Consider the following 17284-nt stretch of genomic DNA (forward strand, 5'->3'; position numbering starts at 1 on the left):
ATGTTTTGATATGAATCAGACGTGTTCGTCGAAGTTTAAAAGTTTGGAAGTTTTCAAAAAGGGTTTTGATCGTCAATCTGTAGTTTTGATGTTGTTTGGTGTGATTTGAGGCCTCGACTAAGTTTGTAATGTGTTTTGGGAAGCGTTGGTATAATTAGTTAAGGTCCCGAGGGCCTCGGGTGGATACCGGATGATTAATGGATCAATTTTTTGACTAAGGGAATGTTAGGATTTTCTTGTTGCTGGTGCGATCGCTTCTGCGGAAGCTAGATCGCAGAAGCGACATCGTGTCGCAGAAGTGGTTGGGAGTTGAACTGGATGAGGTCGCAGTTGCGAAGAAATTCCCGCACATGCATGATCACAGATACAACCATTGGAACCCAGGTGCAGACCTTGCTAGGGGAGGCTGGGACCGTAGATGCGGTCGAATTCCGCAGAAGCTGAACCACACCTGTAGATGAAGCATCATATAAGTGAAGGTGCAGAAGAGGTGGAGGGGCCGCAAATGCTGAGGTTGAAGGGCCTGAAGGGAGCCGCAAAAGCGGACTCTGAGCCGCATAAGCGGATCCGCAGAAGCGGCTAATGTTCCGCAGATACGAGAGGTCGCTGGGCAGTGTGTTCTTGTAAGAGCGGGATTTGGCCCATTTTCTTCCATTTTCACTTGGTTAGGGCAATTTTGGAAAGCTTCAAGGGGAGATTTTCATCAATCAAAACGAGGTAAGTGATTCTCACATATTACAAGTTAGATACATAGTTTATATATGGATTTAAACATGAAAATTAGTAGAAATTTGGGATTTTGGTAGAAAACCTAAAATTTGATATTTTTGGATTTTGACCATAAAATTGGACATGGAATTTGGAATAAATTATATATTTGAGTTCGTGGTATTATGGGTAAGGTTTAGCTTTAAATAATTTCGGAATCTGGGTACGTGGGCCCGAGGGTTGACTTTATCAATTTTTCGAGCGGAGTTGGGAATTATTTAAATTGATTAATTATGGGTATTAGAGTATATTTTGATTGGTTTGCATATTGTTTGACTAGTTTTGGATCGACGTGCATCGGTTTGGAGTGTTAGAGAAGCTTTGGAGCCGGTTATGGAACTTCAGAGCGAGGTAAGTCTCCTGTTTAACTCTGCGAGGGTGAAACTACCCCTAGGTGATGTATTTGCTATGTGCTACTTATTGCGGGGGCTACGTACGCACAAGGTGACTAGAGTCCGTATGTAGCTAGATTCATGTTATGTCCGGGTAGACTTAGGTTCCCGCCATGCTATAACTGTACTATTTGAGTTGTCTTTTACCTATTAAATTCCTTTATTTTACATTGCAACTTGGGACTAGACTTGTGTAGAGTGATAGACTTGCTATTGTAGAGATTCAACGGGCTTCATGATTAGCCGGGAAATAACTGTACTCCTCTTACGAATTTCTCTCGCACTATGCGTGCTCATCGAAAGGTTTCCCAAAAGTTTATAATGCACATGTCTATTCGTGAGTGGGGTCAAGGACCCGTCAAAGCTTTTTATTCTAATGGGATCGGGCTGTTCGCCTCGACAAGCTAGATACATCTATGGTTCATGCCGTTCGACCCTCGGCAGCGCGCATATTATGATGGATATGATCGTACGCCTCAGCAGGATTATGTATCACACTTTCATAGGAGCGGGCCGTTCGCCTTGGCAATATAATAGATGTATCTATGGTTCGGAAATATTATGATGGATCGGGCAATACGCCTCAGCATTTCTATAAAATACTCTTATGAAATCATGCGTAATAATTGATAAGAAGGCAGTATATCTGTGAGTTTTTCCGATTTGAACTGTGGCGACCTATCTGGTGAGATCCATGATATATACTCCGATTGAGGAGGTAACTACTAGCCGAGAGTTTGAGTTATTGCTGAGAGGAGAATATTACCACGTATTTATACTTGTTATTTCGTTTATTCTCTCTGACTCACATTTATTTACTTCTACTGTATCTGTCTTATTGGACCACAAGTAAGTGTGGATGTCGGCCCCTCGTCACTACTTCTCTGGGATTAGGCTAGATACTTACTGGGTACACGTGGATTTACGTACTCATGCTACATTTGTTGCACTTTTTGTGCAGGTACATATATGTCTGGTGGTCGTTTGGGCGCAGAGGTGCGACTATTACGGGAACTTTATCGTGAGCTGCATTTTATGTTACGATTCGCAGTCTGCAGAGTGTCCATCAGAGTTATTTATATTTTACTGTCTAATTTGTATTCCAAACAGATGTTGTATTTTATTATATTTCCTAGTTGATACTCATGCACTTGTGATACCGGGTTTTGGGGGTTCCTTTGGTTGTTCATTATTGTAGTTCATGTAAATCCTATTTCATACTATTTAATTAATAAAAATTATGATTTTAAAGTACTAGAATGAGTAATTAAATTGATCAATCACTGTTGGCTTGCCTGACGGCGATGTTAGGCGCCATCACGACCTATAGTGGATTTTGGGTCGTGACATAGTGACTACTTCCTCTCTACCTTCACAAGGTAAGAGTAAGATCTGTGTACACACTACCCTCCCCAGATCCCACTTTGTGGGATCGCACTGGGTTTTTTGTTGTTGTTGTTGTTGTTGTTGTTGTTGTTGTTGTTGTTGTTGTTGTTGTTGTCGTCTTAGTGACTACTTAATGAACTATAGTTACTAGTAAAATATTCATCTGCTGCTGAAACAACCAATATCATCCCTTTGCAGTGTATCTAGGCTGTTGGTGCATCACTTGCAGAAGTTTCTTATACGTTTTATATATGCAGCACATCAAGGGAAATCTCCAATATTGAAGGATAGCTTATTGCCTTGAGAAATCTCTTATCTACTCGAGCTGCTTGTTCATGGTTTAGCTGAAGGAATTAATGTTGATTCTCTATCTAGCTTTGAGGGTTTGATGCAAGATGATAGTTCTATTTTTGGTGACAGAGATGCCGCCAATTCTGAGAGTTGGTTAGGACAATTTATAGAGAAGCTTGAAGTGCTGCTTGTTGAGAGGAGAGTGGATGAAACTTTGGATGTGCTGGATGAGGGTGAACATATGGCAAAAGATTCTTGTAGTAAACAGACATTGACTCTATCAACGTTATTATCATTGCAGAAAGCTATCACTGAACATAAGCAAAAGTTAGCAGCACAGTTAGCAGAAGCTACTTTCCAGTCTACAGTCAGTGCTGCTGAGCTTCGCTCTGCGGTGCAACCTCTAAAACGTCTAGGTGATGGGCCTCGTTCTCATAACTTGATGTTAAGTTCTCACCAGCAGAAATTGCAAGGTAATATGCAGGGTCTTCGGCCTTTAGGTACTTCACATGTAGTAGCATATAGTGCTGCTCTTTCAGAGCTTGTATTCTCGACCATTGCACAGGCCACAAGTGATTCCTTGACCTTATTTGATGATGAACCTTTTTTATTCATCTGAGCTAGTAACTTGGGCTGTCAACCAGACTGAGAAATTTGCTCGTGTAATTAAGAGACATGTGATAGCTTCACCAGCAGCATCAGGATGCTTAAGACCTGTTGCTGAGAGTATTCACATAAGTCTCGGGCACTGCTCTTTGCTCGAAGCTCGGGGGTTGGCCCTTTCACCGGTTCTCTTGAAAATCTTTAGGCCCTGTGTTGAGCAAGCACTGGTTGCCAATATAAAGGGGATTGAGTAGTGCACTGCTGCAATTGCTGCTGATGATGATTGGTCGCTAACTTCTCTAGGAACTGCATCTCTTGCTGTTGTCATTGCCTCCCAGCCAAAGTTATCAAGCAGTGCTCATAGATTCAACACAATGGTTTAGGTGATTCATTTACCAGCAATAACTACCTCTTGCATTTAGCTTTGGTTCTCATATATACCCAATTCTTGTTTTTGTTCCCTGTGGATGGTGTGATAACCGTGGTAATTATTTTCATTCGCGACCCAAAATAATTACAGGTGGTAGCACAAATAAACAAAACATATATTGATTATGCATATAGTATATTATATGTGTATTTATGTATGTTATATGTATATGTATACTTAATCTATATTATACTAAAAGCACGAATGCTCTTAGCGAAATGTCGTTTGCCTTTTTTACCCTTTAAAAATATATTTTATATTGGATAAAATTATAAAATCAAAAACATTTCGTAAAATTTAGGAGTTCAAAATCAAATAAGTTATTTTCAATATTATTATATGTTGGATATCTTTTACAAAAGCATTACCTGGTTCAGTGGAGAATGAGAATCTTGAAGGATCTGTAAATAGAATTGTAAGGATGGCTGAGACAGAATCTGAACAGATTGCTTTACTAGCCAATGCATTATTGCTAGCGGACGAGCTAATCCCTCGTGCAGTCGTCAAGCTTTCATATTCACAACAACCTAATAAGGCAGATGATACATCTAAACGGACTACAAATAGGCAATCCCATCATGTAGAGTAGAGAGAACTGAAGCGAAGACTCCAACGTCTAGTTGATCAATTACGTGATAGCTTTTGTAGGCAACATGCACTTGAACTCATTTTCTTAGAAGATGGTGGTGTTGGTCAGTGATTGAATAGAAGGGGGAGGATGTGGTGTTGAAGGGTAGGTTTATTTCTTACCTTAAGGCCACGAAGATGATTAACAAGGGGTGTATCTACCATTTGGTCCGGGTTACGAACACCGATGTTGAGGCACCTACACTTGAGTCCGTGCCTGTTGTGAATGAATTTTTGGAGGTCTTTCCGGATGAGCTCCCTGGGGTCCCACCAGACAGGGAGATTGATTTTGGGATTGATGTGATGCCGAGCACACAGCCTATATCTATTCCACCCTACAGAATGGCACCAGCAGAATTGAAAGAGCTAAAGGAATAATTGAAAGATTTGTTAGAGAAGGTTTCATTTGACGAGTGTGTCTCCTTGGGGCGCACAGGTACTATTTGTAAGAAAGAAGGATGGGTCGCTAAGGATGTGTATTGACTATCGACAGCTCAACAAGGTTACAATCGAAAATAAGTACCCACTGCCAATGATAGATGATTTTTTTGACCAATTGCAGGGTGCTAAGTATTTCTCCAAGATTGATTTAAGATCCGGGTATCACCAATTGAAGATCAGGGAGCAGGATATTCCGAGAACAGTTTTCAGGACTCGGTATGGGCACTTTGAATTTCTGGTAATGTCTTTTGGGCTAACAAATGCCCCAGTAGCTTTCATGGACCCGATGAATCGAGTCTTCAAGCCTTTTCTTAAATCTTTTGTGATAGTTTTCATTGACGATATTCTGGTATATTCACGAGGTTGAGAGGACCATGCCGATTATCTCAGGACAGTTTTACAGACTCTATATCAACACAAGTTGTATGCGAAGTTTTCGAAATGTGAATTTTGGCTTGCATTTGTTACATTCTTGGGTCATGTCGTCTCCAGAGAAGGAATTAAGGTCGATCCTCAGAAGATTTCAGCGGTGAGTAATTGGCCTAGACCTACTACCCCAACAGAGATTCGCAATTTCTTAGGCTTAGCTGGGTATTACAGAAAGTTTGCGGAGGGATTCTCTACCCTTGACTCTCTGTTGACTAAATTGACACAGAAGGCGGTTAAGTTCCAATGGTCAGATGCTTGTGAAAGGAGCTTTCAGAAGTTGAAATTGAGGTTGACTACGACACCAGTGTTGACCCTACCAGAGGGTACAAATGGGTTTGTGGTATATTGCGATGCTTCAAGAATCGGACTTGGGTGTGTTTTAATGCATCATGAAAAGGTGATAGCTTATGCTTCTAGGCAACTCAAGAATCATTAAAAGAACTATCCAACACATGATTTAGAGCTTGCAGCGGTGGTCTTTGCATTGAAGATTTGGCGTCATTATTTGTATGGAGTCTATGTGGATATATTCACGGACCACAAGAGCCTTCAATATATTTTCAAGCAGAAGGAATTGAATCTGAGGCAGAGAAGATGGCTTGAGTTACTCAAGGACTACGACATTGATATTCTATATCATCCAGGGAAGGCTAATGTTGTGGCGGATGCTCTTAGCCAGAAATCTATGGGTAGTTTAGCACACTTGGAGGCATATCAAAAGCCATTGTCCAAGGAAGTTCACCGATTGGCTAGTTTGAGAGTTCGTCTTACGAACTCTAGTGAAGGAGGGGTGATTGTGCAAAATAGGGATGAATCATCACTTGTTGTGGAAGTCAAGGAGAAGCAATACAATGATCCATTGTTAACACAATTGAAAGAGGGGATTCATAAACATAAGGCGATGGACTTTTCTCTTGGCATGGGTGATGGTACACTAAGGTACTAAAGGCGTCTATGTGTTCCAAATATAGATGGTCTCCGAGAGTGAATCATGACTGGGGCTCACACTTCTAGGTGTTCCGTGCACCCGGGCTCTGCAAAAATGTATCATGATCTTAAGGAAGTCTACTGGTGGAATGATTTGAAGTGGAATGTAGCGGACTTTGTGGTAAGATGTCCAAATTGTCAGCAAGTGAAGGTAGAACACCAAAGGCCGGGTGGGTTGGTACAAAATATAGAAATCCCAATGTGGAAGTGGGAGATGATCAATATGGACTTTATGGTAGGACTACCTCGCAAGTTCGACTCGATTTCTGTAATTGTGGACCGACTCACGAAATCAACACACTTCTTACCTGTTAAGGCTACCGACACAGTAGAAAAATATGCTCAGATCGGGGGGCACAGTTCACGGCTAAATTTTGGAAGACGTTTCAGCAAGATTTGGGTACTCAAGTGAATCTTAGTACATCCTTTCACCCATATACTGATGGGCAGGCAGAGCAAACTATTCAGACACTTGAGGATATGTTGCGCGCTTGTATTCTTGACTTTAAGGGTAGCTGGGATGATCATTTTGCCACTCATAGAATTTTCATACAATAATAGTTATCATGCTAGTATCTAGATGGCGCCGTTTGAGGCTTTATATGGTAGAAGAAGAATTAATAGGGCCGGACCTTGTGCATCAGGCTATGGAGAAGGTTAAGATCATTACAGAATGGTTGAAAACTGCTCATAGTCGTCAAAAGTCCTATTCGGATGTGCGTCGTAGGGATTTGGAGTTTAAAGAAGATGATTGGGTATTCTTGAAGGTTTCCCCCATGAAGGGCGTAATGCGGTTTGGTAGGAAAGGCAAATTGAGTACGAGGTATGTCGGACCGTATAGGATCATTCAGAGAATTGGTCGAGTGGTGTACAAGCTTGGGCTACCACCTGAGATGTCATTACTGTACCCGGTATTCCATGTGTCTATGTTGAAGAAGGTAGTTTGAGATCCGTCGCTTATGGTGCCAGTTGAGACTATTGAGGTTAATGAAGAACTGACCTATGAAGAGATTCCAGTCGCTATTCTTGATAGGCAAGTCCGAAAGCTAAGAAATAAAGAGATTGCCTCCGTGAAAGTGCTATGGCAAAACCAACAGGTTGAAGAGGCTACTTGGGAGGCCGAGGAAGAAATGACAAAGAAGTACCCTCATTTGTTTGAATAGCTATGTAATTGTATTTATGAAATTGTTGCCTATGAATTATATGTCACTTGTATAGTTGATGTTAAAGGGTGTTCCTTCCTGGTTATATGTTGCTTATGAGGCTATGGTTGGTATTGTTTTGTGTTATGTTACATCATTGGATTATGTATATGTTGTTAGGATCTATTTCTGGGGTCCTCTAGCAGGTAGATAGGCCCAATTACAGGGGAGACTCTGACGAAATATTTGGAAATTTAGAGAGTTACAAATATTTGGAACTACTGGTGTGTGGTGTAGCAGCTGAGTCACATTAGATGCTAGTGGTGAACTTTGACCCTCATTCGAGGACGAATGATATTAAGTGGGTAATAGAGAATTTTTGCGGCCCACTATACAGCCGCAGAATCACTCTGTGAGCCGCAGAACGATCGCAGAGTGAAGCAGAAAACTGGACGAATTTGGATGACATTTTGCGGTCAATTATGCGGCCGCAAAATATTTTCGCGGGCCGCACACCAATCGTAGAACCAACATGGAGATTTTCCAGAGGAAAGTTCTGTGGCGCATTATGCGACCATAGAACAGATCTGCGGTACATTATGTGACCGCAAAACAGGTCTGCAGGCCGCAGAACTGCCGCAGACCCAACCCGAAGGTCCCAGTTTTGGAACACCAATTGTGCGGTCGATTTGCGGACCGCATAAGTGTTATGCGGTCGCATATGCGACCGTAGATATGCGTTGGGGCTTCATTTTTATAATTTTATATTCTGACCCCCATTTCATTTATCTAGCCTAAGGGTTCATTTTTGGGGAATTACCTGATGTTTTAGAGAGAGGAGAGAGCTATTCTAGAGAGAGGAAAGAGAGGGATAAGGATTTCACTACTCAACTTGAGTCAAGCCTTGAAATCTCATCAAGAGGATCTTGTTAGGGATTCTAAAAGGTAAGAATTTCTTCCCCCAATTCTTTAATTTCGGAATTTAACTAAAAATGGGTAATTAGTAAAGTAATTCTTGGGTGTGGGAGTTATTTATTTTACATGCATGTACCATCTAGGGTAGTGGGGATATTGTTGAGATTTTTTGGGTGAACTTTGGGTTGTGGGGTGAAAGAATCCACCATAGAAGGAACTTAAAATAATGATGCACACCTAGTGTTTGATAAAATACTTAAATGGGGTGAACCCACGAATATCTTCCTAATTATAGTTCAATTTTGTTATGTTTCAAAATAGATTGAGGTTGCTAGAGTTTTTGAAACATTGTAGTAATTTAAGGAAGCTCAAAGCAAGATATTTTGGCTAAACTCTTCTCTTAGAATTGAACCCCACATTACCCTTGTAAGTTCCGAGTTGATCATCATAAATCGATTATTCCGAATAAGCTTTGTGGCAAAGATGTATGTTCAATACGTGTTTCAAATGCTCTTATTATGTTGTGCTACTAATTGAGGATGTGTTCAAAGTATGGATTGCGTGTCTTCATGTTATAACTCCAAGTCGTGTTTCAAATGAAAGTTATTATGCCAAATTGTGTAAAGATTATGATTGGGATTACACGTCCACCCATATATATATTGGGGTGAGGCGCCAGGTCCGCTTTGTGTAGGATTATGGTATTGTTGTTACACCACCACCCATACATATTGGGGTGAGGCGGCGGGGCTGCTTTGTTTAGAGTTGTGGTATTGTGAGTACACCTCCACCCACATACATTGGGGGTTAGGCGGTGGGGCTGCTTTGTGTAGTATTGTGATTGCACCTCCACCCGCATACCTTGGGGTGAGGCGGCAAGGCCGCTCTATGTAAAGATAGTTGTAGAGGATCCCCGACTTGAAATTTATAATGTTATTGGAAGTTCTTAATAATACCTGTTTTGACTTGTATGGCTATCTAAGCCCTATTATTGTTACCATGATTCATCATATTCATATTGTATTTACAAGTCCTTGAATAGATGTTTTGGTTTTCATACTAGTACTATTCGACATGTACTAACGTCCCTTTTGCCGGGGGAGCTGCATCTTTAATAGATGCAGGTGATTCCACAGCGGGAGGCATTGACCAGTGATAGCGGTACACTTTTTCCTAGCCAACTTGGTGAGCCCCACTTCATTCCGGAGTTGTGCATTTTTGTTCCGTATGTATTATGTTTTGAGGAATAGCCGTAGTCTTGTTGCCGGCACTAATATTGTACTCTTTTATATCTATTAAAGGTTTCATAGACATAGTATGGGTTGTGTATTAGTGTGGGAAAGTTAAACTAAAATGTCGTAATTGTATCTCATGCTTCCACTGTAAAACTATGGTTGTGAAATGTATTATTTTGGAGACTTATAAATGAAGTAACTAATGGTGATGGAACTAGTGTTGCTAATGAACCCTCGTGGTATTAATTAGTGAAGATTATATTCTCTTTGTATATGGGTGAGTTGGGTAGAAGGAAATCCAGCAGGCTTGCTCGGCCGGGTTATCTCGGTTGAGCTCCGGTCGTGCTCCCCGAGGTCGGGGCGTAACAGTTTGAGTCCAGACATGTACATAAATATGGATGGAAATCCAGAAGAGATAGAGTGGTTTCCATCTCCAATATATCAGGAACTGTTTGGGAAGTTGACTAGAATTGCTGGCATAGCATCAGACAGGTTTGTGGGAAGAGAAAGATTTGCTACTACTCTTTTGATGAGGCTCACTAAAACTATTATCCTATGGCTTTCTCAAGATCAAACCTTTTAGGAAGAGATTGAGCAAGGGCCAACGCCTTTAGGTCCTCTTGGGCTTCAACAGGTTTGTTCTTTTTTTGTCAGATTATTTAGTTTTAAGGGGAGCCTTGGAGCAACGGTAAAGTTGTCTCTTTGTGACTTATAGGTCGCAGGTTCAAACCATGGAAACAACCACTAATACGTGCGTTAGGGTAGGCTGTCTCACACCCCTTGGGTGCGGCCTGTCACGACCCAAAATCCAATATAGGTCGTGATGGCGCCTAACACCACCGTCAGGCAAACCAACAGTGATTTATCAATTAAATACTCATTTTAGTATTTTGAAAACATAATTTTTTTTCTTAATTGAACGGTATAAAATAGAATTTACAGAGTAAATGAAAATATTTATACAAACCACAATAATGAATAACCTGAAGAAACCCCCAAAACCCGGTGTCATAAGTGCATGAGCCTTGTTTTAAGAAGTACAACAACAATACATCATATGTCCAGAATGTAAATAAGACAGGATAAAATAGTTAGTACGATGGAGACTTGGCGGAATGCGATGCGTAGCCTGGGGTGTAGCTCATATAAAGTCTCCTCAATAGATGCGCCTGCGCGCCAAGATGATCTCCAAACGAACCTATCAGATGCTGCACATTTTGTTAGAAGTGCAGTATGAGTACGTAAATCAATGCGTACCTAGTAAGTATCTAGCCTAACCACAGAGAAGTAGTGATGAGGGGTCGACATCAACACTTACTAGCGGTCCAAATAAATAATAGGATAAATTCATAACAGATATGAAGTGTACTACTATAGTGAATTAAATCTGTAACCCATAATTAATTTCCAATTTGTTCCCTTTAAAGCATAAATTTTCTCAATCTTGTATTCTTCCTTAACATCTCAGAACATGCCAAGTGTCAATACCAAATAATTAGAAAATACCATAAAATAACGGGCATCAGTGAAAAGATTAGCTCGTAAATATTTGGGCTACTAGCGATATAACGCACGATACTGCCAAGGTCGTTTGACCCGATCCAGAATAATGTGTACACTGTCGAGGGACGTGCAGTATGATCCATAGATGCATCTATATACTGCTGAGGCATTCGGCCCGTTCCACAAGAAAAGGAAGGAAGCCATCGAATTACGAGACACATTTCTTTTAATAATACAACACATGAGCATAAAATGAATATAATTCTAACCATTTCTCAAATAACTCGCCCACGACTCGAAGTGTTAAGGCTTGGCCTAGTGTTCATATTTTTATTTATAAATCGATTTTCAGTTATAACTTCAATTAATTAAGAAAGCAGAATGAGTTCAAGTAATTCAAACATTTCATGATAAGATCCTAAGTCTACTCGGACATAAACATGCTTTAGCTACGTACGGACTCTCGTCACTTCGTGTGTACGTAACACCCACAAATAGTAGCACATAATAATAAATATCACCTAGGGGGTAGTTCCCCCTCACAAGGTTAGACAGGAGACTTACCTCGCTCCGAAGTTCCATAACCAGCTCCAAAGCCTCTCTAACACCTCAAACCGATGCCCATCAATCCAAAACTAGTCAAACAATGTGCAAACCAATCAAAATATACTCTAATACCCATAATTAATCAATTCAAATAATTTCCAACTCCGCTCTAAAAGTCAATAAAGTCTACCATTTGGCACATGTGCCCGGATTCCGAAATATTTCGAAGATAAACTTTACCCATAACACCACGAACTAAAATAAATAATATATTCCCAATTCCATGTCAGATTTCTTGGTCAAAATCCAAAAATACCAAATTCTAGGTTTTCTACCAAAAACTCTAAATTTCTACTAATTTCCATGTTTAAATCCATATACAAACCATGTATTTAACTTGTAATAGGTGGGAATCACTTACCTTGTGTTTCTCGATGAAAATCGCCCCTTAAAACTCTTCAAAATCGCCCCAACCAAGTGAAAATGAAAGAAAACGGGCTAAATCCCGTTCTTAACAACACACACTGCCCAGCGACCTCTCGCACCTGTGGCCAAACTACCGCTTCTGCGGTCACCCTTTAGCCTCCTAACCTTCGCATCTGTGGACAAGACCCCACCCCTATGACCAAGAACCCGTTTCTGCGGTCCCGCAGGTGCGACACAAACCTCGCACCTGCGCCTCCACCTGCCTCACTCCCTACCGCTTCTGCGACTACTGGGCCGCATCTACGGTCACGCAGTTGCGGGAAAATCATCGCACATGCGGCCACTGCTAGTCCCTTCCCATTCCGCTTCAACGAGCTTGCTTATGCGATGTCACTTTTGCAACCAAGACACCGCAGAAGCGATCCCACCAGCTGCTGCCCAGCTTCAGCATTTCTCAAGTCCAAAAATTAATCCGTTAGCCATTTGGAATTCACCCGAGGCCCTCGAGACCTTAACCAAATATACCAACATGTCCCACAATACAATACGAACTTAGTCAAATCCTTAAACCACGTCAAACAACATCAAAAATCATGAATCGTGCCTCGAATCAAACTCATAAATTTCCAAATTTCTAAATTTTATAAGTGCCGAAACATATCAAATCAATCCGGAATGGCTTCCAATTTCACACACACGTCCTAAATGACATAACGAAGCTATTCCAAGGCTCGGAATCCCAAACGGATATTGATAACATTAAAATCCACTTCAAATCAAACTTAAGAATTTCTTAAATTTTTAAAATACCAACCATTCCATAATAAGTGTTGAAATGCTCCCGGGTGATCCGATACTCAACCCAAACATACGCCCAAGTCCGAAATCATCATACGAACCTGTTGGAACCTTCAAATCCTGATTCCGAGGTCATTTACTCATAAAGTCAAACCTTAACCAATTCTTTCAACTTAAAGTTTCCGAAATTAGATTTTTCTTTCCAAATCAACTCCGAACTTCCCGAAATGCGATTCCGACCACACATATAAGTCAAAATACCTGAAGTGAAGCTACTTAAGGCCTCAAACCGCCGAACGACACGCTAAAGCTCAAAATGACCGGTTGGGTCGTTACATTCTCCCCTACTTAAACATACGTTCGTCCTCGAACGTGCTAGAGACTGCTCTAGAGTTGTCCAAAATCACTGTTTAACTCCTCGTGCACCTATCCATTCCACCATAATCCAGCTGAAAATATTAGCTCGAGTCAGACTGAAGATCCTCCCCTTTATTTAGTCAATAAGCTTAGAACCAAATTCCAACCTCCGATTTTCTCTACAGGTCGTGATTCTAACATATGAACACGGTACCAATCACCACGCACTGTACTAAAAAATGATCATGCACCATATATCACAACCACCTGCCGAATCAATAATTCATGGAGTCTCTCCTCCGGAAAAGAAACATTACCTCATTCTGAACTGATTAACGATATTTTCTCTTTAATGTACCTTATATAAATCTAATTGCACTAATTTCAGGTCCAAAAATCTCGTCTCACCCAGTACAAGCTGCTAGGCAATAAGCCATCTCACACACTGCCAAAAAAATCTTATATGATGCCCACAACGCGCCAACAAGCTAAAACTCGAATGCGATGCATAAGGAAAACGAACTCTGGAGAAGGACTACCCAGCCCGCGTAACGAATTAATCGGCCGAATAGATGCTGTGAACCTACCTCAGGGATGAAAACAAGGCTCACAAAATATGTGTAAGGAGCTATGCTCAACCTCTTATTGTTGCGGCGTGCAACCTGATCCGACATGACACTGTTGCGGCAAGCAACCCGATCCACATAACATGCCCGTGGTGGCGTGCCACCCGATCCGCACATAACAATCATGAAGAAAACACACATATCAAGCCGTAATGCTTGTACTTATGAAATGCCCTAATATCGACCACAAGCACTCCAAGTGCATAATACCAAATTCCGGGGAGATGGATAGTGCCATACATTACGAACCCCAAGCACAACTAAGGTGAAATAAATGACCTGTATTTCGAGAGCTATCCTGCTCACATAATACCACAAGCTACACAGGACCTCAACACGTGTGCGAATAATCAGGCCGTCTCACAACCCACATGGAACAATAGAGATCTACATAGAATAGCTGACGATGGTAAAAACATCCCCCCCGCCCGACGATTCCTCCGTAAGCAATGCTATGACGAACAAACACATCCGACCTGATGTAGAGCACACACTCACATTAGTCCCACCAACGGATCTCACACCGATTCTGATCATACCATACTGGGCCAATAACTTTCCAAAGATCCACATGGCCCTATTCATGACACATAAGAACAACCGTCAAATCTGAAACAGACTCACACGAGCCATAACCCAAGGAATAGTGCGCCTCTCAAGCATAAACTCTCGCATTTGAGATATTACCATAACCTCCATACTTGGTCTTAATCTTTAACAATCAAGTGACTAATATGCCACACTTATACAAATCTCCCCGTGGGGTACGCTCCCACTACCTTCCGCTCAGGTAGCAAAATCCGCACATCCAAACCACCAACCGTACTAATATTGCAAGGCAAATCACAATCCCCCAATTGATACACAATGCCTCTTCCACAAAACATCATTCTCAGGTGACACTAAGATAACACCAACTCACTCTAAACATATGAATTCTTCCCTGCTCATCCGAGCTCGTGACATTCTTATCAACATAGGACCTCAACCTTGATCCTCAACATTCAAATTCCCATGCTAGTCACTGCACCCATCACGCCGCTACGAGACAATACAAGAATTCATCATAACCCCTGAATTACCAGTAGAACAAACACTTCATTGGCTAGAAGCTTTTTACTTAACTCATTTCAGAAGAACCGATGCAACACGCAAGCGAATTCCCAAACCGTAGAAAAACACAAACCTCAAGTCGTGACCTAAACCGCCGTGACTCTTCTGAAATCTATTTACACGACAAGGCCATTAATCAAATGCCTCCTAAATCAATCAAGTTATGGTGGCTGTCAAGCAGCACATACGTCCCTAAACCACATGTATAACTTCACACACTGAAGGGACTGATCATTGACACAATCATGCCGATCAAACCATTACTAACCGACCCAACTCCTTTTAATTTACTCTTGACTTGTCTTAGAAATAATAATAGCTCCATTCACAATATAACAAACTCAATCCACACTCATCCCGAGTGACCCACATCATGAGACCACATCGTTTCAATACACATGAACCATCTCATACCCTCTTTATGCACACAATAGTATCTCCAACTGGTACACCCATTCTGCAAGACCTTCCGCAAATTCGAAGCTATTTATTCCTTTCCTCCAATACTGCACCACATACCCAATGATAACATAGAACGTTCCAAGTCCCGTTCATAATCCACTGTGAAAACTCGATCCTTAACCAGACGACGGACCCGAAATCCTTAGGCACTACACTTAAATTCTTGAACCCACTAGATCCGTTGTTGAGAGTACCCACTCTGACCTGATCCCGAATATCACCAAACTTCAACGCTCTGCTAGCACATGAACACACTCTCAAAGAAGCAACCAGCTAAATTCTTTTCCTTGTACATTACATTTATAAGAAGCATAAACTCGGAGTCTTCCTAAATCCTGCACCTCAATCGATAAGGCAAAGTATAGCACACATTCATCGAGTTCCTTGTTTGACTTACTCCTGACATTTCCTTTTCCTTAGTCGTAAATAATCCACCAATACATCGATAACCAGAAATCGCATAAGCAGATAACCACGCGATCCAATCGTGGATGGTGGGCTCCCTCACTTAGATTTAAACTACCACCACATACTGTAGAGCCCACAATGATTCCCCCTTCTCATTTACCATGATCTCGTACCGTTAACCTGCCAATTTTCTATTTCGAAGTCCTTTGTTAAGCTTTTCATGAACATTCTGAATCATCAGACACAATCACATATTTGACCTCATACCGGGTAGCAAGTAGTATTCTTCGCAGGAGCTACATCAACATCACGTAACCGCTAACCTGCTCACAGGAGATAACCCACCTGTGGAATTCCTTATCGACATCCTCCAACGATGCTGCACTGGGTACATCAACCACGCAATCAGTAAACTCTTCTGAACCCATGCTCTTCTACCAGCTGCACAAGTTTGTTCCTTCCCCGTTGACACCAACTGAAAGTTCAACAATACCTTCCAAACTCAAGCCATGTTTCATAAGAAATGACAATCAAACCTTCACATCCTTATTTATTTCAAGCCAAATCCTTTCTGCCATATTCAATCTTTCCCCATACAGTAACCACCATCCCAATTATAATCCGTGGACCTAGTCACTTCCCACCATGCCTCCCAAAATGCCCTAATCTTCCTCAAGGTACGTGGCTCTCCTACCACATAATTAATATGCTACTCTGCCACCCCCACTTCGGTCAAACCATCTCCTTTAAGCAACTTCCCAACCTCTGTTGTCCATACTTGACCTGCTAGTAATTCAACTACCGCGAGACACCTTCCGCCGTGTCCTTCCTCATACTTTGCTGCCCCAATGTTTCTTCAAATCAAATCCATACCTGTAGCACCATTTCACAACACCTTGCCCCGAAGGTAAAAACCAAAGGATACTATAACACTGACGAACCGTAATGCGTTCAAACAAGGGCGACGATACCAAATCACAATGAAATTTTCACCACGCTTGAAGATACCAAGTCTCGTTACTCCATCAACCAAAACCTGAACATCCATCGTCTGATTGCCTTTCCTTTGCTGGAATTAAATGCTGAACCTCTAAATCATGTACTGAGAAATCCTCCTTCCGAGCCATTCATTTTCACGATCCATACATAAGCACTGTACCATTACACCAACACGGTGCGATAACAACTCATGAATAACATAGCAATCAGTGCATAGCCTCAAAACCATAGGAAGTACTAATACTGAACTGAAACGACAACACATTCTTCCGCAAGGCAAAGATAATAGCCTGCCAGAACACGCAGGGAAAAACATCCTGCACCACATCTGCAGTACCTCTACAACTCCTTGACTCCCAATTGATAACAAGCACATTGCGTCACATAAGATCAAGTAGGA

General features: G+C 41.4%; 1 pseudogene; it reads left to right on the plus strand.

The window, feature by feature from the left end:
* The first annotated feature begins 1101 nt into the window (after window positions 1-1101).
* LOC107775259 (exocyst complex component EXO84B-like) overlaps window positions 1102-17284 on the plus strand; it is a 34080-nt pseudogene continuing 17897 nt past the window's right edge.

The sequence above is a fragment of the Nicotiana tabacum genome, chromosome 12, assembly GCF_000715075.1.
Source record: "Nicotiana tabacum cultivar K326 chromosome 12, ASM71507v2, whole genome shotgun sequence".
Classification (NCBI taxonomy): domain Eukaryota; kingdom Viridiplantae; phylum Streptophyta; class Magnoliopsida; order Solanales; family Solanaceae; genus Nicotiana; species Nicotiana tabacum.